The sequence below is a fragment of the Pseudophryne corroboree genome, chromosome 3, assembly GCF_028390025.1.
Source record: "Pseudophryne corroboree isolate aPseCor3 chromosome 3, aPseCor3.hap2, whole genome shotgun sequence".
NCBI lineage: Eukaryota > Metazoa > Chordata > Amphibia > Anura > Myobatrachidae > Pseudophryne > Pseudophryne corroboree.
This window is the reverse complement of record NC_086446.1, coordinates 247,212,726-247,230,687: the sequence shown is the minus strand read 5'-3', so window position 1 is coordinate 247,230,687 and position 17,962 is coordinate 247,212,726. Positions and strand designations below refer to the sequence as shown.

Genomic DNA, 17,962 nt, shown 5'->3' with positions numbered 1-17,962 from the left:
GCGAGGTCAAGAAACAAGTGGTGCAAATCGTTATTTCTCTCTGACTGTTCTTCAACACAGGGAATGGCTGTTGTTCCCAACGACGCAGATGTCGGAGGTGGGTATCAGAGTAGGTACTGAACGGTTGAGGTTCTGTGTTTTCCTGTGGAAAGAGGTCTGAGGATCCAGAGTCGGATCGGATTTGCAGTGACAATCCATCAATATGTTCCGTTGATGAAGAAGATGGTGCGGCCTAAGAGGCTTTTCAGTGAGCAGGTCATATGCCAGAGTGGTTTTCACGGGGCCAGTTGGAAATGTGGTCCGGGTCTCACCTGCACATGCGCCAGAATATAATCCTAATGGCCAGGATATCGCTCCTGTGGTGTCTGCTCAGTTCTCACCTCCTAGAGGGAAGAAGGTTCGAATCCAGGATGGGATCCTGGTGTCCGTGCATGCAGATCTCCGAGACTGGGGAGCAGTCCTTGCAAGGGAAGTATTTCCAGAGGAAAAGGTCAAGCTGGGAAGCTTGTCTGCAATAAGTTTTCTTGAATTAAGAGCTATTTTCAATGAACATATGCTTTGTGATCTGCCGTGTTAATTCTGTCCGACGACTTGACAGCTGTGGTGTAAGTATGCCGCTAGGGCGGAACATGGAGCAAAGCGGCAATGGCAGATGCCGTAAAAGTTTTCCGCTGGGTGAAAGGACTGGTAAACGCTATAGTAGCAGTCTTCGGTCCGGATGTGAACGACGGAGAAAATAGATTCCTCTGCAGATGCGATCTCCATCCGGGAGATATACAGTCATCATCGAGAAGTTTCAATGAAGCGACAGGTCTTTGAGGTGTGCCTCAATTCGACCTATTGGTGTCTCGCCTCAACAAGAGATCTCGGGGATATTGTTCCAGGTCAGGGGACACTCGAGCTATAGCAGTGGACGTCCTCGGGACACTTTGGGTGTTTTCAGTCGGTCTATGTGTCCTCTCCGTTTTCACTCTTCTGAAGGTGATAAACGTAAGACGAACAAAGGTTCAGGCGATCCTCATTGTTCCGGTCTGAACATGGAGGGCTTGGTATCCAGTTCTTCAAGATTTACTCATAGAAGATCCCTGGCCTCTTCCTCTTTGTGAGGAACTGTTACAGCAAGATCCGGGCGTGTATCAAGACTTACCGCGGCTGCGTTTGGCGGCGTGGTGGTTGAACGCCATGTCCTAGCCAGAAAGGGTATTCCCAGTGAAGTCATTTCCACTTTACTTCAGGCTAGAACAGAAGTAACGGCAAAGCCTTACCACTGTGTTTGGAGAAAATATGTGTCTTGGTGTGAATCCAAGAAGGCTACTACGGAAGCCTCAGCTGGGTCGTGCTTCTCCATTCTTTGCAAGCAGGTGTGGGTGCAGGCCTAAAGTTAGTCTCCATTCAAGTGCGGTTTTGGCCTTATAAATTTTTCTTTCAAGAAAGAATTGGCGAGCTTTCCGGAAGTTCGGACCTTCGTGGATGGAGTACTGCACATCCAACCTCCATTTGGGCCCCCACAATGATTGGAACCTTTCTGAAAGGTTGTGTAAAAATCTCTCTTGGAGAGTGGTCCTGCTTTTGGCTTTGGCGTCCGCACGGCGGGTGTCGGAAGTAGCGGCTGGGTCTCACAAGAGCCCCTGTTTGATCTTCCAGGAGGATAGAGCGAAAGTGAGAACTCGGATAATAGTTCTGCCAACAGTGGTTTAGATATTTTGCAGAAACCAGCCTATTTGATGCCTGTGGTTACTTAAGCTGATTCAAGGTGTAGTCGGAGCTTTGAATATTTATGTCGCCAATTTGGCTCAGATTGCGGAAACAGAGGCTCTGTTTGTCTGGTATGCTCCCAGCATGTTTGGGGCGCCTGCGTCTCTGCAGTCGGTTACACGCTAGATCTGTGATCCGATTCGGCGTGTTCGTTCTACGGCTGGATTGCCGTTACTGAATTCGGTGGTGACCCATTCTACTAGGAAGGTGGGCTTTCTTGGGCGGATGCCCGGGGAGTCTCGGCGATTCAACTTTGCCGAGCGGATACTTGGTCGGGTTCAAACACTTTTGCTAAGCTCTACAAGTTTGATACCCTGGCTGATGGGGACATCATGTTGCTCAATCGGTGCTGCAGAGTCATCCGCATTCTCCCGCCCGGTCTGGAGCTTTGGTATAAACCCCATGGTCCTTATGGAGTCCCCAGCATCCTCTAGGACGTAGGAGAAAATAGGATTTTAATACCTACCGGTAAATCCTTTTCTCTTAGTCCGTAGAGGATGCTGGGCGCCCGTCCCAGTGCGTACTGTGTCTGCAGTTATTGGTTATGGTTACACTCTGGTGATGTTTCTTTTCTGTCAGGTTGTTGCTGAAGTTGTTCATGCCATGGCAGGCAGTGTCTTATTATTGGTTGTGTTGACACACTGGTTGTGTTACCTATTCTCTCAGCATGTGGCTGTGTATTTTTCATGCCGTTGGCTGGTATTCTTTTGAATGCCACGTTCTGCGGTATGTTCGTGGTGTGAGCTGGTATGACACTCACTGTGTTTAAACAATAAATTCTTTCCTCGAAATGTCCGTCTCCCTTGGCACAGTTTTCTAACTGAGGTCTGGAGGAGGGGCATAGAGGGAGGAGCCAGTTCACACCCATTCAAAGTCTTATAGTGTGCCCATGTCTCCTGCGGATCCCGTCTATACCCCATGGTCCTTACGGAGTCCCCAGCATCCTCTACGGACTAAGAGAAAAGGATTTACCGGTAGGTATTAAAATCCTATTATAATGGAGGCATTATTATATATTGTTATTACATTGGGGGCATTACTATATATATTTATTATACTCTGGGCATTACTATATATTTTTATTATACTGGAGGTAGTGCTATATATTTCAAGCCTTGTCTCCAGAGTGCAAAGAAAAGAGGCTTTGTAGTGTCGCCACGCCACTAGTGTCATGTAGCCACTCCCACTCTGGCATGTGGCCACGCCCCCCACAACACATGGTCACGCCCATTTTCGGCACTCCAGTACCACTAAGAAAAAATTTCTACTTGCACCACTGTCTTTGGATGCTTGAATATCCGCGTAAAGCTGTGAGTGGACTGTTTAAGAGGCTACCCAATAATCCTGAAAATTTAAGGTGGTGGATACTCTACACAATTTAATTCAATACTCTGTATTGGTGGCACACACTGTTGCAGAAAATAGTAACAAGTTTAACAGTATTACACTATTGTATATTTCTCTAACGTCCTAGTGGATGCTGGGACTCCGTCAGGACCATGGGGAATAGCGGGCTCCGCAGGAGACAGGGCACATCTAAAAAAGCTTTTAGGTCACATGGTGCGTACTGGCTCCTCCCCCTATGACCCTCCTCCAAGCCTCAGTTAGGTTTTTGTGCCCGTCCGAGAGGGTGCAATCTAGGTGGCTCTACTAAAGAGCTGTTTAGAAAAGTTTTTTTTTAGGTTTCAATCTCAGTGATTCCTGCTGGCAACAGGATCACTGCATCGAGGGACTTAGGGGAGAGATTTCCAACTCACCTGCGTGCAGGATGGATTGGAGTCTTAGGCTACTGGACACTTAGCTCCAGAGGGAGTCGGAACACAGGTCAGCCTGGGGTTCGTCCCGGAGCCGCGCCGCCGATCCCCCTTACAGACGCTGAAGAGACGGCAGAACGGAGGTCCGGAAAGCAGGCGGCAGAAGACTCCTCAGTCTTCTTGAAGGTAGCGCACAGCACGGCAGCTGTGCGCCATTGTTGTCACACGGCTCACTGACTCAGTCACGGAGGGTGCAGGGCGCTGCTGGGGGCGCCCTGGGCAGCAATATAATTACCTTTAGTGGCAAAATAAATACATCACATATAGCCATTAAGGCTATATGTATGTATTTTAACCCAGGCCAGTTTCTTAAAAACCGGGGAAAAGCCCGCCGAAAAAGGGGCGGAGCTTATTCTCCTCAGCACTCAGCGCCATTTTCCTGCTCAGCTCCGCTGGTGAGGAAGGCTCCCAGGTCTCTTCCCTGCACTGCACTACAGAAACAGGGTAACAAAGAGAAGGGGGGCATAAATTGGCGATATTTATATATTAAGAGCGCATATATAGTAAACAACACCTTCTAGGGTTGTTTATATACATTTATAGCGCTTTTGGTGTGTGCTGGCAAACTCTCCCTCTGTCTCCCCAAAGGGCTAGGGGGTCCTGTCTTCGATTAGAGCATTCCCTGTGTGGCTGCTGTGTGTCGGTACGTGTGTGTCGACATGTATGAGGACGATGTTGGTGTGGAGGCAGAGCAATTGCCGATGATGGTAATGTCACCCCCTAGGGAGTCGACACCGGAATGGATGGCTTTAGTTATGGAATTACGTGATAATGTCAGCACATTACAAAAGTCAGTTGACGAAATAAGACGCCCGGCAAACCAGTAAGTACCGGTTCAGGCGTCTCAGACACCGTCAGGGGCTGTAAAACGTCCTTTACCTCAGTCAGTCGACACGGGTACCGACACAGATGAATCTAGTGTCGACGGTGAAGAAACAAACGTATTTTCCAATAGGGCCACACGTTATATGATCACGGCAATGAAGGAGGCTTTGCAGATCTCTGATACTGCTGGTACCTCAAAAAGGGGTATTATGTGGGGGGTGAAAAAACTACCTGTATTTTTTCCAGAATCAGAGGAATTGAATGACGTGTGTGATGAAGCGTGGGTTAACCCCGATAGAAAACTGCTAATTTCCAAGAAGTTATTGGCATTATACCCTTTCCCACCAGAGGTTAGGGCGCGCTGGGAAACACCCCCTAGGGTGGATAAGGCGCTCACACGTTTATCAAAGCAAGTGGCGTTGCCGTCTCCTGATACGGCTGCCCTCAAGGATCCAGCAGATAGGAGGCTGGAAACTACACTGAAGAGTATATACACACATACTGGTGTTATACTGCGACCGGCAATAGCCTCAGCCTGGATGTGCAGTGCTGGGGTAGTGTGGTTGGATTCTCTGACTGAAAATATTGATACCCTGGATAGGGACAGTATTTTATTGACTCTAGAGCAATTAAAGGATGCTTTCCTTTATATGCGAGATGCTCAGAGGGATGTTTGTACTCTAGCATCAAGAGTAAGCGCGATGTCCATATCTGCCAGAAGAAGTTTATGGACGCGACAGTGGTCAGGTGATGCGGATTCCAAGAGGCATATGGAAGTATTGCCATATAAAGGAGAGGAATTGTTTGGGGTCGGTCTTTCGGACCTGGTGGCCACGGCAACTGCCGGCAAATCCACTTTTTTACCTCAGACCCCCTCCCAACAGAAAAAGACACCGTCTTTTCAGCCGCAGTCCTTTCGCTCCTATAAAAAGCGACCAAAAGGACAGTCTTATCTGCCGCGAGGCAGAGGAAAGGGTAAGAAAGGGCAGCAAGCAGCCCCTGCCCAGGAACAGAAGCCCGCCCCGGCTTCTACAAAGCCATCAGCATGACGCTGGGGCTTTACAAGCGGACTCAGGAACGGTGGGGGGTCGACTCAAGATTTTCAGCAATCAATGGGTTCACTCACAAGTGGACCCGTGGGTCCTGCAGATAGTATCTCAGGGTTACATGCTGGAGTTCGAAAGGTCTCCCCCTCGCCGGTTCCTAAAGTCTGCTTTACCAACGTCTCCCTCAGAAAGGACGTCGGTTTTGGAAGCCATTCACAAGCTGTATTCTCAGCAGGTGATAGTCAAGGTACCCCTCCTACAACAGGGAAAGGGGTATTATTCCACACTATTTGTGGTACCGAAACCGGACGGTTCGGTAAGGCCTATTCTAAATCTGAAATCCTTGAACCTGTACATAAAGAAATTCAAGTTCAAGATGGAGTCACTCAGAGCAGTGATAGCGAATCTGGAAGAAGGAGACTTCATGGTGTCCTTGGACATAAAAGATGCTTATCTACATGTCCCGATTTACCCCTCACACCAAGGGTATCTCAGGTTCGTGATACAAGACTGTCATTATCAGTTTCAAACGCTGCCGTTTGGGTTGTCCACGGCCCCTCGGGTCTTTACCAAGGTAATGACCGAAATGATGGTTCTTCTACGAAGAAAAGGCGTATTAATTATCCCTTACTTGGACGATCTCCTGATAAGGGCAAAGTCCAGAGAACAGCTGGAAGTCGGTGTAGCGCTAACACAAGTAGTGCTTCAGCAACACGGGTGGATTCTAAATCTTCCAAAATCTCAATTGACCCCGACAACACATCTGCTGTTCCTAGGCATGATTCTGGACACGGTTCAGAAAAAGGTATTTCTCCCGGAAGAGAAAGCAAGGGAGTTATCCGAACTTGTCAAGAACCTCCTAAAACCAGGAACTGTGTCAGTACATCAATGCACAAGAGTCCTGGGAAAGATGGTGGCTTCGTACGAAGCGATTCCATTCGGCAGATTCCATGCACGAACATTTCAGTGGGATCTGCTGGACAAATGGTCCGGATCGCATCTGCACATGCATCAGCGGATAACACTGTCACCGAGAACAAGGTTGTCTCTCCTGTGGTGGTTGCAGACTGCCCATCTGTTAGTGGGCCGCAGATTCGGCATACAGGACTGGGTCCTGGTGACTACGGATGCCAGCCTACGAGGTTGGGGAGCAGTCACAAAGGGAAGAAACTTCCAGGGCGTGTGGTCAAACCTGGAGACGTCTCTTCACATAAATATACTGGAGCTAAGAGCGATCTACAATGCTCTAAGCCTGGCAAAATCGCTGCTTCAGGGTCAGCCGGTGTTGATCCAGTCCGACAACATCACGGCAGTCGCCCACGTAAGCCGACAAGGCGGCACGAGAAGCAGGAGTGCAATGGCAGAAGCTGCAAGGATTCTGCGCTGGGCGGAGAATCATGTCGTAGCACTGTCAGCAGTGTTCATCCCGGGAGTGGACAACTGGGAAGCAGATTTCCTCAGCAGACACGACCTTCACCCGGGAGAGTGGGGACTTCATCCAGAAGTTTTCCACATGATTGTGAACCGTTGGGAAAAACCAAAGGTGGACATGATGGCGTCTCGCCTCAACAAAAAATTGGACAGGTATTGCGCCAGGTCAAGAGACCCTCAGGCAATAGCTGTGGACGCTCTGGTAACACCGTGGGTGTACCAGTCAGTGTATGTGTTCCCTCCTCTGCCTCTCATACCAAAGGTACTGAGAATTATACGGAAAAGAGGAGTAAGAACAATACTGGTAGCTCCGGACTGGCCAAGAAGAACTTGGTATCCGGAACTTCAAGAGATGCTCACGGAGGATCCGTGGCCTCTACCTCTAAGAAGGGATCTGCTTCAGCAGGGACCTTGTATGTTCCAAGACTTACCGCGGCTGCGTTTGACGGCATGGCGGTTGAACGCCGGATTCTAAAAGAGAGGGGCATTCCTGAGGAAGTTATTCCTACTTTAATTAAAGCCAGGAAAGAAGTGACCGCACAACATTATCACCGCATTTGGAGAAAATATGTTGCGTGGTGTGAGGCCAAGAAGGCTCCAACGGAAGAATTTCAATTGGGTCGATTCTTACATTTCCTGCAAGCAGGATTGTCTATGGGCCTCAAATTGGGGTCCATTAAAGTTCAAATTTCGGCCTTATCAATTTTCTTCCAGAAGGAATTGGCGTCAGTGCCTGAAGTACAAACTTTTGTCAAAGGTGTACTACATATACAACCCCCAATAGTGCCTCCAGTGGCACCGTGGGATTTGAACGTGGTTCTAAATTTTCTCAAATCTCATTGGTTTGAGCCTTTAAAATCGGTAGATTTAAAATACCTTACATGGAAGGTAACCATGCTGTTGGCCCTGGCTTCAGCCAGGAGAGTTTCGGAGTTGGCAGTTTTGTCATACAAAAGCCCATATCTGATATTCCATTCGGACAGGGCAGAATTGAGGACACGTCCTCAATTTCTCCCTAAGGTGGTTTCGGCATTTCACTTGAACCAGCCTATTGTGGTGCCTGCGGCTACTAGCGACTTGGAGGACTCCAAGTTACTGGACGTTGTCAGAGCATTAAAAATATATATTTCAAGGACAGCTGGAGTCAGAAAATCTGACTCGTTGTTTACATTGTATGCACCCAACAAGTTGGGTGCTCCTGCGTCTAAACAGACGATTGCACGTTGGATATGTAGTACAATCCAACTTGCACATTCTGTGGCAGGCCTGCCACAGCCTAAATCTGTAAAGGCCCATTCCACAAGGAAAGTGGGCTCATCCTGGGCGGCTGCCCGAGGAGTCTCGGCATTACAACTTTGCCGAGCAGCTACGTGGTCAGGGGAGAACACGTTTGTAAAATTTTACAAATTTGATACTCTGGCTAAAGAGGACCTGGAGTTCTCTCATTCGGTGCTGCAGAGTCATCCGCACTCTCCCGCCCGTTTGGGAGCTTTGGTATAATCCCCATGGTCCTGACGGAGTCCCAGCATCCACTAGGACGTTAGAGAAAATAAGAATTTACTTACCGATAATTCTATTTCTCATAGTCCGTAGTGGATGCTGGGCGCCCATCCCAAGTGCGGATTGTCTGCAATGCTTGTACATAGTTATTGTTACAAAAATCGGGTTATTACTGTTGTTGTGAGCCATCTGTTCAGTGGCTACTTCGTTTGTCTTATCATACTGTTAACTGGGTTCAGATCACAAGTTGTACGGTGTGATTGGTGTGGCTGGTATGAGTCTTACCCGGGATTCAAGATCCTTCCTTATTGTGTACGCTCGTCCGGGCACAGTACCTAACTGAGGCTTGGAGGAGGGTCATAGGGGGAGGAGCCAGTACGCACCATGTGACCTAAAAGCTTTTTTAGATGTGCCCTGTCTCCTGCGGAGCCCGCTATTCCCCATGGTCCTGACGGAGTCCCAGCATCCACTACGGACTATGAGAAATAGAATTATCGGTAAGTAAATTCTTATTTTTTTCTCCCTGTACATATGCTTGAGCCAGAACGACTGAAAAAATAACAGAAGTCTGGATGTACAAGGGGAGTAAAACCATAATTTATCTTGTGATATAGCGCCGTCTGTTTCCAATGTACCTTGCAAACAGCCTCTTCAGTGTCCCATCCCGTGGTGTGTGCTGTGTCGGCTAGCACCACAGCCTAGGTCTCCCACCACTGGTCTCTCATTGGCCAGTGAGCCTCGCCCCTTCACATCCACTCGGGTCAAACTGCCTCTCAAGCACAGACCCTTCCATGAACCACTCCTTCCGGCAACCAACTTGCCTCCAACAACTTGACGCCTATGGTGCCAGAAGCTCATGCTCTGCCCATACACACTACACATACCTTCAGGAGTGCTGCTCACTGCTTTCATTGTGCAGTCATGTGCCAATCGACGATCCCATTGCAATCGCACTCCCTCCGTCAGCCCAGCAGATGGGAAAATAAGATTTTAAACCTACCGGTAAATCTTTTTCTCGTAGTCCGTAGAGGATGCTGGGGACTCCGAAAGGACCATGGGGATAGACGGGCTCCGCAGGAGACATGGGCACTTTAAGAAAGACTTTAGGTCTGGGTGTGCACTGGCTCCTCCCTCTATGCCCCTCCTCTAGACCTCAGTTAGAGAAACTGTGCCCAGAGGAGATGGACAGTACGAGGAAAGGATTTTTGTTAATCCAACGGCAAGATTCATACCAGCCACACCAATCACACCGTATAACTTGTGTATCAATTAAACAGTTAACAGTATGAAAAAATAACGTAGCATCAGTCCAACCTGATGGAACTATAACATAACCCTTATGTAAGCAAAACTATATACAAGTCTCACAGAAGTAGTCCGCACTTGGGACGGGCGCCCAGCATCCTCTACGGACTACGAGAAAAAGATTTACCGGTAGGTTTAAAATCTTATTTTCTCTAACTTCCTAGAGGATGCTGGGGACTCCGAAAGGACCATGGGGATTATACCAAAGCTCCCAAACGGGCGGGAGAGTGCGGATGACTCTGCAGCACCGAATGAGCAAACCTTAGGTCCTCCTCAGCCAGGGTATCAAACTTATAGAACTTTGCAAAGGTGTTTGAACCCGACCAAGTAGCAGGCCTTGACCGATTTTGGTAACGGCAATCCAGCCGTAGAATGCGCCTGCTGAATCGTATTACAGATCCAGCGAGCAATAGTCTGCTTCGAAGCAGGGGCGCCAACCTTGTTGGCTGCATATAGGACAAACAGTGCTTCCGTTTTCCTGACTCTAGCCGTTCTGGCCACATAAATTTTCAAAGCCCTGACTACATCAAGGGACTCAGAATCCTCTAAATCTCGTGTAGCCACAGGCACCACAATAGGTTGGTTCATATGAAAAGATGACACCACCTTAGGCAAGAATTGAGGGCGAGTCCGCAATTCCGCCCTATCCATATGGAAAACCAGATAGGGGCTTTTATGAGACAACGCCGCCAATTCCGACACTCGCCTAGCCGAAGCCAAGGCTAATAACATGACCACCTTCCAAGTGAGATATTTTAACTCCACCGTTTGAAGTGGTTCAAACCAGTGCGACTTAAGGAAACTCAACACCACGTTAAGGTCCCAAGGCCACCGGAGGTATAAAAGGAGGCTGAATATGCAGCACTCCCTTTACAAAAGTCTGTACTTCTGGGAGAGAAGCCAATTATTTTTGAAAGAAAATGGATAAGGCCGAAATCTGAACCTTAATGGATCCTAACTTTAGGCCCAGATTCACTCCAGTCTGTAGGAAGTGAAGGAAACGGCCCAGATGGAATTCTTCCGTAGGAGCATTCCTGGCCTCACACCAAGAAACATATTTTTGCCATATACGGTGATAATGTTTAGCTGTCACGTCCTTCCTAGCCTTTATCAGAGTAGGAATGACCTCATCCGGAATTCCCTTTTACGCTAGGATCCGGCCTTCAACCGCCATGCCGTCAAACGCAGCCGCGGTAAGTCTTGGAACAGACATGGCCCCTGTTGTAACAGGTACAGTCGTAGAGGAAGAGGCCACGGATCTTCTGTGAGCATTTCCAGCAGATCCGGATACCAGGTCCTTCGTGGCCAATCTGGAACAATGAGAATTGTTCTCACTCCTTTTTTTCTTATTATTCTCAACACCTTGGGTATGAGAGGAAGAGGAGGAAACACATAGACCGACTGGAACACCCACGGTGTCACTAGAGCGTCTACTGCTACCACCTGAGGATCTTTTGATCTGGCGCAATACCTCTGTAGCTTTTTGTTGAGACGGGATGCCATCATGTCTATCTGGGGCAGTCCCCACTGACTTGCAATCTGTGCGAAGACTTCCCGGTGAAGTCCCCCCACCCCTGGATGCAGGTCGTGTCTGCTGAGGAAGTCTGCTTCCCAGTTGTCCACTCCCGGAATGAACACTGCTGATAGTGCGCTTACATGATTTTCCGCCCAGCGAAGAATCTTGGTGGCTTCCGGCATTGCCACTCTGCTCCTTGTGCGCCTTGGCGGTTTACATGAGCCACTACGGTGATGTTGTCTGACTGGACCAGAACTGGTTGGTCGCGAAGCATGTTCTGCGCTTGACTTAGTGCGTTGTATATGGCCCTCAGTTCCAGGATGTTGATGTGAAGACAAGTCTCTTGACTTGTCTAAAGTCCTTGGAAGTTTCTTCCCTGTGTGACTGCTCCCCACCCTCTGAGGCTCGCGTCCGTGGTCACCAGGATCTAATCCTGAATGCCGAACCTGCGTCCTTCCAAAAGGTGAGCACTGTTTAGCCACCACAGGAGAGATACCCTGGCCCCGGGGGACAGGGTGATCCGCTGATGAATTTGTAGATGTGACCCGGACCACTTGTCCAATAGGTCCCATTGGAAAGTCCTTGCATGGAACCTGCCGAAGGGAATGGCCTTGTATGTTGCCACCATCTTTCCCAGGACTTGAGTGCAATGATGCACAGACACTTGTTTTGGTTTCAATAGGTTCTTGACTAGAGTCATGAGTTCCTGAGCTTTTCTTTTTCATCCACTAGGGGTCACTGGAGTACTCTTGGGATATGGACGGCTTCCACAGGAAGTAGGCACTGAATAAATTAATTTTGAAACTACACCTCCCCTCCATATTCCTGAGTACCTCAGTGTTTTTTCTGTGCTCGACACAGTTAGTAGGCTTGTGGCTTTGCTGCCACAGAGGTCCACATTTCATTGGAATTTTTTCTAAGTTTTTTCTTTTTTCAACGATTTACCACATCCCTTCCCCCCTTCCAATAGGCATGGGTCCGGGATAGTGAAGGCTGCTTTAGCAGCTGTGGGTGTCGGACCTCTCTAAAAAGAGCTCCCTCACTACCACGTGCAGGACTAAAACCTGCAGTAAAGGCTGGACGGAACTTACAGAGAAGCCCCGTCATAGCCCTCACCACAGGGTCCAGGTATGTTGAACGGGGCGGTCAGCTCACGCTGCCGCCCCACTGTGTGGGATACTGTGTGTGTGTGTGGTCCCCCGCCGCTCTGAGCTGCGTCAGCCACATGGTTTTATGCATAGGCCGCTCCATGAGTAACTTTGCTGCCACAGTGATGTTCCCTGCACACAGAAATGTCAGGGTCACTGGATAAAAGATCATGATTCAACTCTTATTGATAAAGGGAATACAGCAGCGCTGCATATGTATTACAATAGGCTATGAAGTCTTTGTTAAAACAGGATACAAGTTACATGTGCAGGTTTGAGTGCAACATAAGATGTTTATTAAATCTGCCTACATAATTATAAGTCTGCACTTTGTGTTATACTGTGAGCATGGGGACATATTAACCATGCTTCCTGTTGTTTTCCTGTTGTATTTCCAGAATTTCCTGTGTTACATCTCTCCTCCATGGAAGGCGCAGGGGTGTTAAGGGAAATTTGGGATCAGGCATATTGCTGGCGTGCACTGCACTTGGCCAGATATATATTTTTAGAGACACCTTAGTGCTATTTACTGAGTTGTGCAAGTTGTCTGTCTTTGTTTTTTGTATTGTCTGTCTGCATTAGTAAGACACCAGCAATTACTAATAAGCAGTTTCCCTGCCATGTCTAAAACATGGGTATACACTTACTAATTATTTATTTCATAAACTGTTTATAATGATCCTAAAGACTGCAAATCTGAATCATGGCTGTGGCAGCCAAATACTGGCTTTGTTCACTGTTGTAAAGTAAGATATGTTATATCAATTGGTCAGCACATGGTGATTATAAAACAGTATCTGTGGAGCACTGCAAAGCATTATGAGTTCAGGTCTCACCTGCAGCAGCTTTGGCTTAATTCACTTGGCCACACCACACTGGATACGCCCAATCTCATCTGATTTTGGAAGCTAAGCAGTGTTGGGCCTGATTAGCCACCTGGGAGTACAAGGTGCTGTAGGTATTTTTAATCTACAGCCACACCACTCTGGATATGCCCAAACTCATCTGAGCTTGGAAGCTAAGCAATGTTGCATAGTGTTTTGCCATCTGGGGGAAACTGGTGATCCAACTAGATTGCATACTAATACATGCTAGTTCAAACTGTTAAAAATAGCTCAGTTGGGGCTTACACTATCAATATAAACCTACCATAGGTTTAACAGTCAGGATAGCTCTCCAGAGGCTGCTCCCAAGAGCGCGCTCCCGGCGCCGGCCACTAGATAGGGCCCATTAACTAAGCTGTGGTTAAGCAGCAGTCATCTCAGGTTTTAAGCCTGTGTGAGGTCACATTTAGTTTCAGACTTCTAGAAAATGTATTATACCTCTGTATCAGGATATATCTGGATATTTGTGTATGGGTATATAATATATATGTATATATGTGTATGTATGCATATATGGAATATATATATATTTATTAAGGTCTGAGTATGTGTGAATATACATTGTTTTATGTATGTGTAGATATATATATATATATACATATATATATATATATATATATATATATATATATATATATATATATATATATATATATAAAATATGCTGACATTAAAAATCTATTTTGCAGTAAGCAAGACTAATTTGGTCAGCACACAGTGTTTATTAAACAGTATCTGTTGAGCACGGCAAACATGGTGAGTTCAGGCCTCATCTGCAGCAGCTTTGCTTATTGTTTTTACAGGTGGCTCTGTAGCTAAGTGGTTAGGCTTTCCGGCCACAGTGAACATTGTGATTGCATGGACACTGGTTCAGATCCTGGTTTAACAAAAACCAAAAAAAAAAAAAACATGGTAGGACACCATTTTCTTTTAACGTTACTTCCTGGTTCTTTCCCGGAGGTTGCTGCTCTACAACACTTAGCATCTGGAGGAGCGGGGTGTTGTTAGGAGTTTAATTTATTAATTGTTTTTGTACAGCATGACTCTACAGGAAGATTCACTATTGCTGGTAACCACATGCACGGTAATGCAGGTTAATACACACGGTACTTCCGTGGTGTACTTACTGGTTGGAGTACATGATCACTAAGTCTAATGCATAGTCAAACAAGCAGCTTAGCTGCAAAGTCGGTCACACAGTGTGTCGGACAAATACGAATCTGGGCCAGTGGCGCAATGTATAACGCATCTGACTACAGATAACAAGATTGTAGGTTCGTCTCCTACTTGGCTCGTTTAAGTTGTCGTGATGGTATAGTGGTTAGTACTCTGCGTAAAAACTGCACAGACAGACCCTTACCGGTCCTCTTTTGGGGGAATGCAAGGGCATGTACTGCCTGAGGGGGGGAAAAAAAAATATATATTTTTTTTTTTATTGTTTCAGTTAGATTGTTGCGGTCGATTTACCGCCAGCCCTCATAGCACCAGGCCAGTACGTCAGGTTCTCAGCGAAGGCTGAACGATTTCCAATGAGAGACAATTACAATTATTGGGTGTTTTACTACCTATCGGAGTGTACCCTACACAGCAGTAGGGCTGTTGCTTCGCCCTGCTTTGGTAAGGGTTTTGAGGTAACAAGGCTGTAGGGGCAGGGCACTCCAGTTCAGGTTTGCCCTAAATAAAGACCACCTTACACTTCTTGCTACCTACAGCTTCTTTGGACGTTGGCAGTTGGTTCTTGCGTTTTCAGCTTCGCTAGTGGCGCATAACGTCCACTTTGGCTACGTTCCTAACAGGCGGAGTCGGATTCCAAACGAGATAGATTGCAGACCAAGTGGGGGGGGGGAAATCTGATTTCCTACCATTGTCTACGCGAATTCCTGAATGATTCCGTCTCAACGACTTAAATTCCTAGGCATGATTCTCGATACGGTAAATCAAAGAATTTACCTACCCGAACAGAAAGTACAGGTCATTCGTCATCTGGTACAATTAGTGCTCAAGCCTCGCACAGTCTCGGTTCATTTGTGCATTCGCTTATTAGACACAATAGTGGCGGCTTTCGAAGCGCTTCAGTTCGGAGGACTTCACTCACGTCCTTTTCAATTGGATGTGCTCGCACAGTGGTCGGGCTCGCATCTGCAGATTTACCGCAGGGTGAGGTTGTCTCCAAGGGCCAGAGTGTCTCTACTCTGGTGGCTCAAAGTACAGAATCTAACCGCAGGGAAACTGTTCGGTGCCTGGAATTGGATAATTCTCACGGCGGACGCGAGTCTCAGAGGTTGGGGAGCTGTAGTTCAAAATTATCAGCTCCAGGGTCTCTGGGCGGTTCACGAAAGATTGCTGTCTATAAATGTCCTGGAACTCCGGGCAATTTACAGTGCGCTACGACAAGCAGTGCACAGGCTGCAGGCTCAGGCTGTTCAGGTGCAGTCAGACAATGCGACGGCGGTCGCATACATCAACAAACAAGAAGGAACGAAAAGCCGTATGGCAATGCGGGAAGTAGCTTGAATCCTCTATTGGGCCGAGTATCACCAAATGATATTGTCGGCAGTAGTCATTCCGGGAGTGGACAACTGGGAGGCGGATTATCTCAGCCGTCTGAATTTTCATCCAGGAGAATGGGCATTAAATCCAGAAGTATTTCACATGCTGGTCCAGAAATGGAGTTACCCGCAGGTGGACCTGATGGCATTTCGCCACAATCATCAAACGCCCCAGGTTGTGTCCAGAACGAGAGATCCAAAGGCAGTGGCGGTGGATGCTCTCACAATCACGTGGCCATACAGTCTCGTGTATCTGTTTCCACCGTTTCCACTGCTCCCTCTGTGGCTAAAACGGATCAAAGGAGAGTCCGTCACAGTTATACTAGTGGCGCTTCTTTGGCCTCGGAGAGCTTGGTTCTCGGATCTCCGCGGTCTACTCGCAGTCGGTCTTTGGCCGCTCCCACTACGTTCTGACCTGTTACAGCAGGGTCCGTTCCTTTACCCCGATTTAGCGCGGCCGCGTTTGACGGGGTGGCTGTTGAGACAGCCCTCTTAAGAAGAGAAGGCATTCCAGAATCGGTTATACCAACCATGTTACGAGCTAGGAAGCCGGTTACGGCAGCTCATTATTACAGAATTTGGCGTGCCTATGTAGGTTGGTGTGAAGCTCTGAAGTTTCCGACATCCTCTTTTAAGTTATCCCGTCTTTTGTTATTTCTACAGATGGGGTTAGATAGAGGTCTGAGTTTATCCACACTTAAAGTGCAGATATCGGCGTTGTCCATTTATTTTCATAGTAGATTGGCCCTATTGCCATCGGTTCACACCTTTATGCAGGGTGTCCTCAGAGTTCAGCCTCCATTCACTCCACCTACTGCGCCATAAGACTTGAATCTGGTTTTTAGATTTCTTACAGTCTTTTTATTATGAACCCTTACAACAAGTGGATATTACATTTCTCAATTGGGAAAACAATTTTTCTTTTCTCTGACGTCCTAAGTGGATGCTGGGGACTCCGTCAGGACCATAGGAATAGCGGCTCCGCAGGAGACAGGGCACAAAAGTAAAAGCTTTAGGATCAGGTGGTGTGCACTGGCTCCTCCCCCTATGACCCTCCTCCAAGCCTCAGTTAGATTTTTGTGCCCGGCCGAGAAGGGTGCAATCTAGGTGGCTCTCCTAAAGAGCTGCTTAGAGTAAAAGTTTTGTTAGGTTTTTTATTTTCAGTGAGTCCTGCTGGCAACAGGCTCACTGCTACGAGGGACTTAGGGGAGAGAAGTGAACTCACCTGCGTGCAGGATGGATTGGCTTCTTAGGCTACTGGACACCATTAGCTCCAGAGGGAGTCGGAACACAGGTCTCACCCTGGGGTTCGTCCCGGAGCCGCGCCGCCGACCCCCTTGCAGATGCCGAAAAGTGAAGAGGTCTAGAAACCGGCGGCAGAAGACTCTTCAGTCTTCATAAGGTAGCGCACAGCACTGCAGCTGTGCGCCATTGTTGTCAGCACACTTCATAGCAGCGGTCACTGAGGGTGCAGGGCGCTGGGGGGGGCGCCCTGGGCAGCAATGATAGTACCTTATTCTGGCTAAAAATACATCACATATAGCCCCTGGGGGCTATATGGATGTATTTAACCCCTGCCAGGTCTCAGAAAAACGGGAGAAGAAGCCCGCCGAAAAGGGGGCGGGGCCTATTCTCCTCAGCACACAGCGCCATTTTCCCTCACAGAAATGCTGGTGGGAAGGCTCCCAGGCTCTCCCCTGCACTGCACTACAGAAACAGGGTTAAAACAGAGAGGGGGGGCACTTATTTGGCGATATGTATATATATATTAAAATGCTATAAGGGAAAAACACTTATATAAAGGTTGTCCCTGTATAATTATAGCGTTTTTGGTGTGTGCTGGCAAACTCTCCCTCTGTCTCCCCAAAGGGCTAGTGGGGTCCTGTCCTCTATCAGAGCATTCCCTGTGTGTGTGCTGTGTGTCGGTACGTGTGTGTCGACATGTATGAGGACGATGTTGGTGAGGAGGCGGAGCAATTGCCTGAAATGGTGATGTCACTCTCTAGGGAGTCGACACCGGAATGGATGGCTTATTTAAGGAATTACGTGATAATGTCAATACGCTGCAAGGTCGGTTGACGACATGAGACGGCCGGCAAACAAATTAGTACCTGTCCAGGCGTCTCAAACACCGTCAGGGGCTGTAAAACGCTCATTTACCTCAGTCGGTCGACACAGACACGGACACT

General features: G+C 47.8%; 1 protein-coding gene across 2 annotated transcripts in view; it reads left to right on the top strand.

Annotated features, from left to right (window-relative positions):
* ATP9A (ATPase phospholipid transporting 9A (putative)) overlaps nt 1-17,962 on the top strand; it is a 366,971-nt gene that overhangs the window by 135,388 nt on the left and 213,621 nt on the right. Inside the window, exon 1 of one of the 2 annotated variants that reach the window (XM_063958978.1) lies at nt 12,016-12,320. The exons of the other annotated variant lie outside the window; for it this stretch is intronic. The gene's annotated coding sequence lies outside the window, so the exon portion shown is untranslated. Of the gene's footprint in view, nt 1-12,015; nt 12,321-17,962 lie in introns of those variants that run through there. 2 annotated transcript variants of the gene reach the window in all.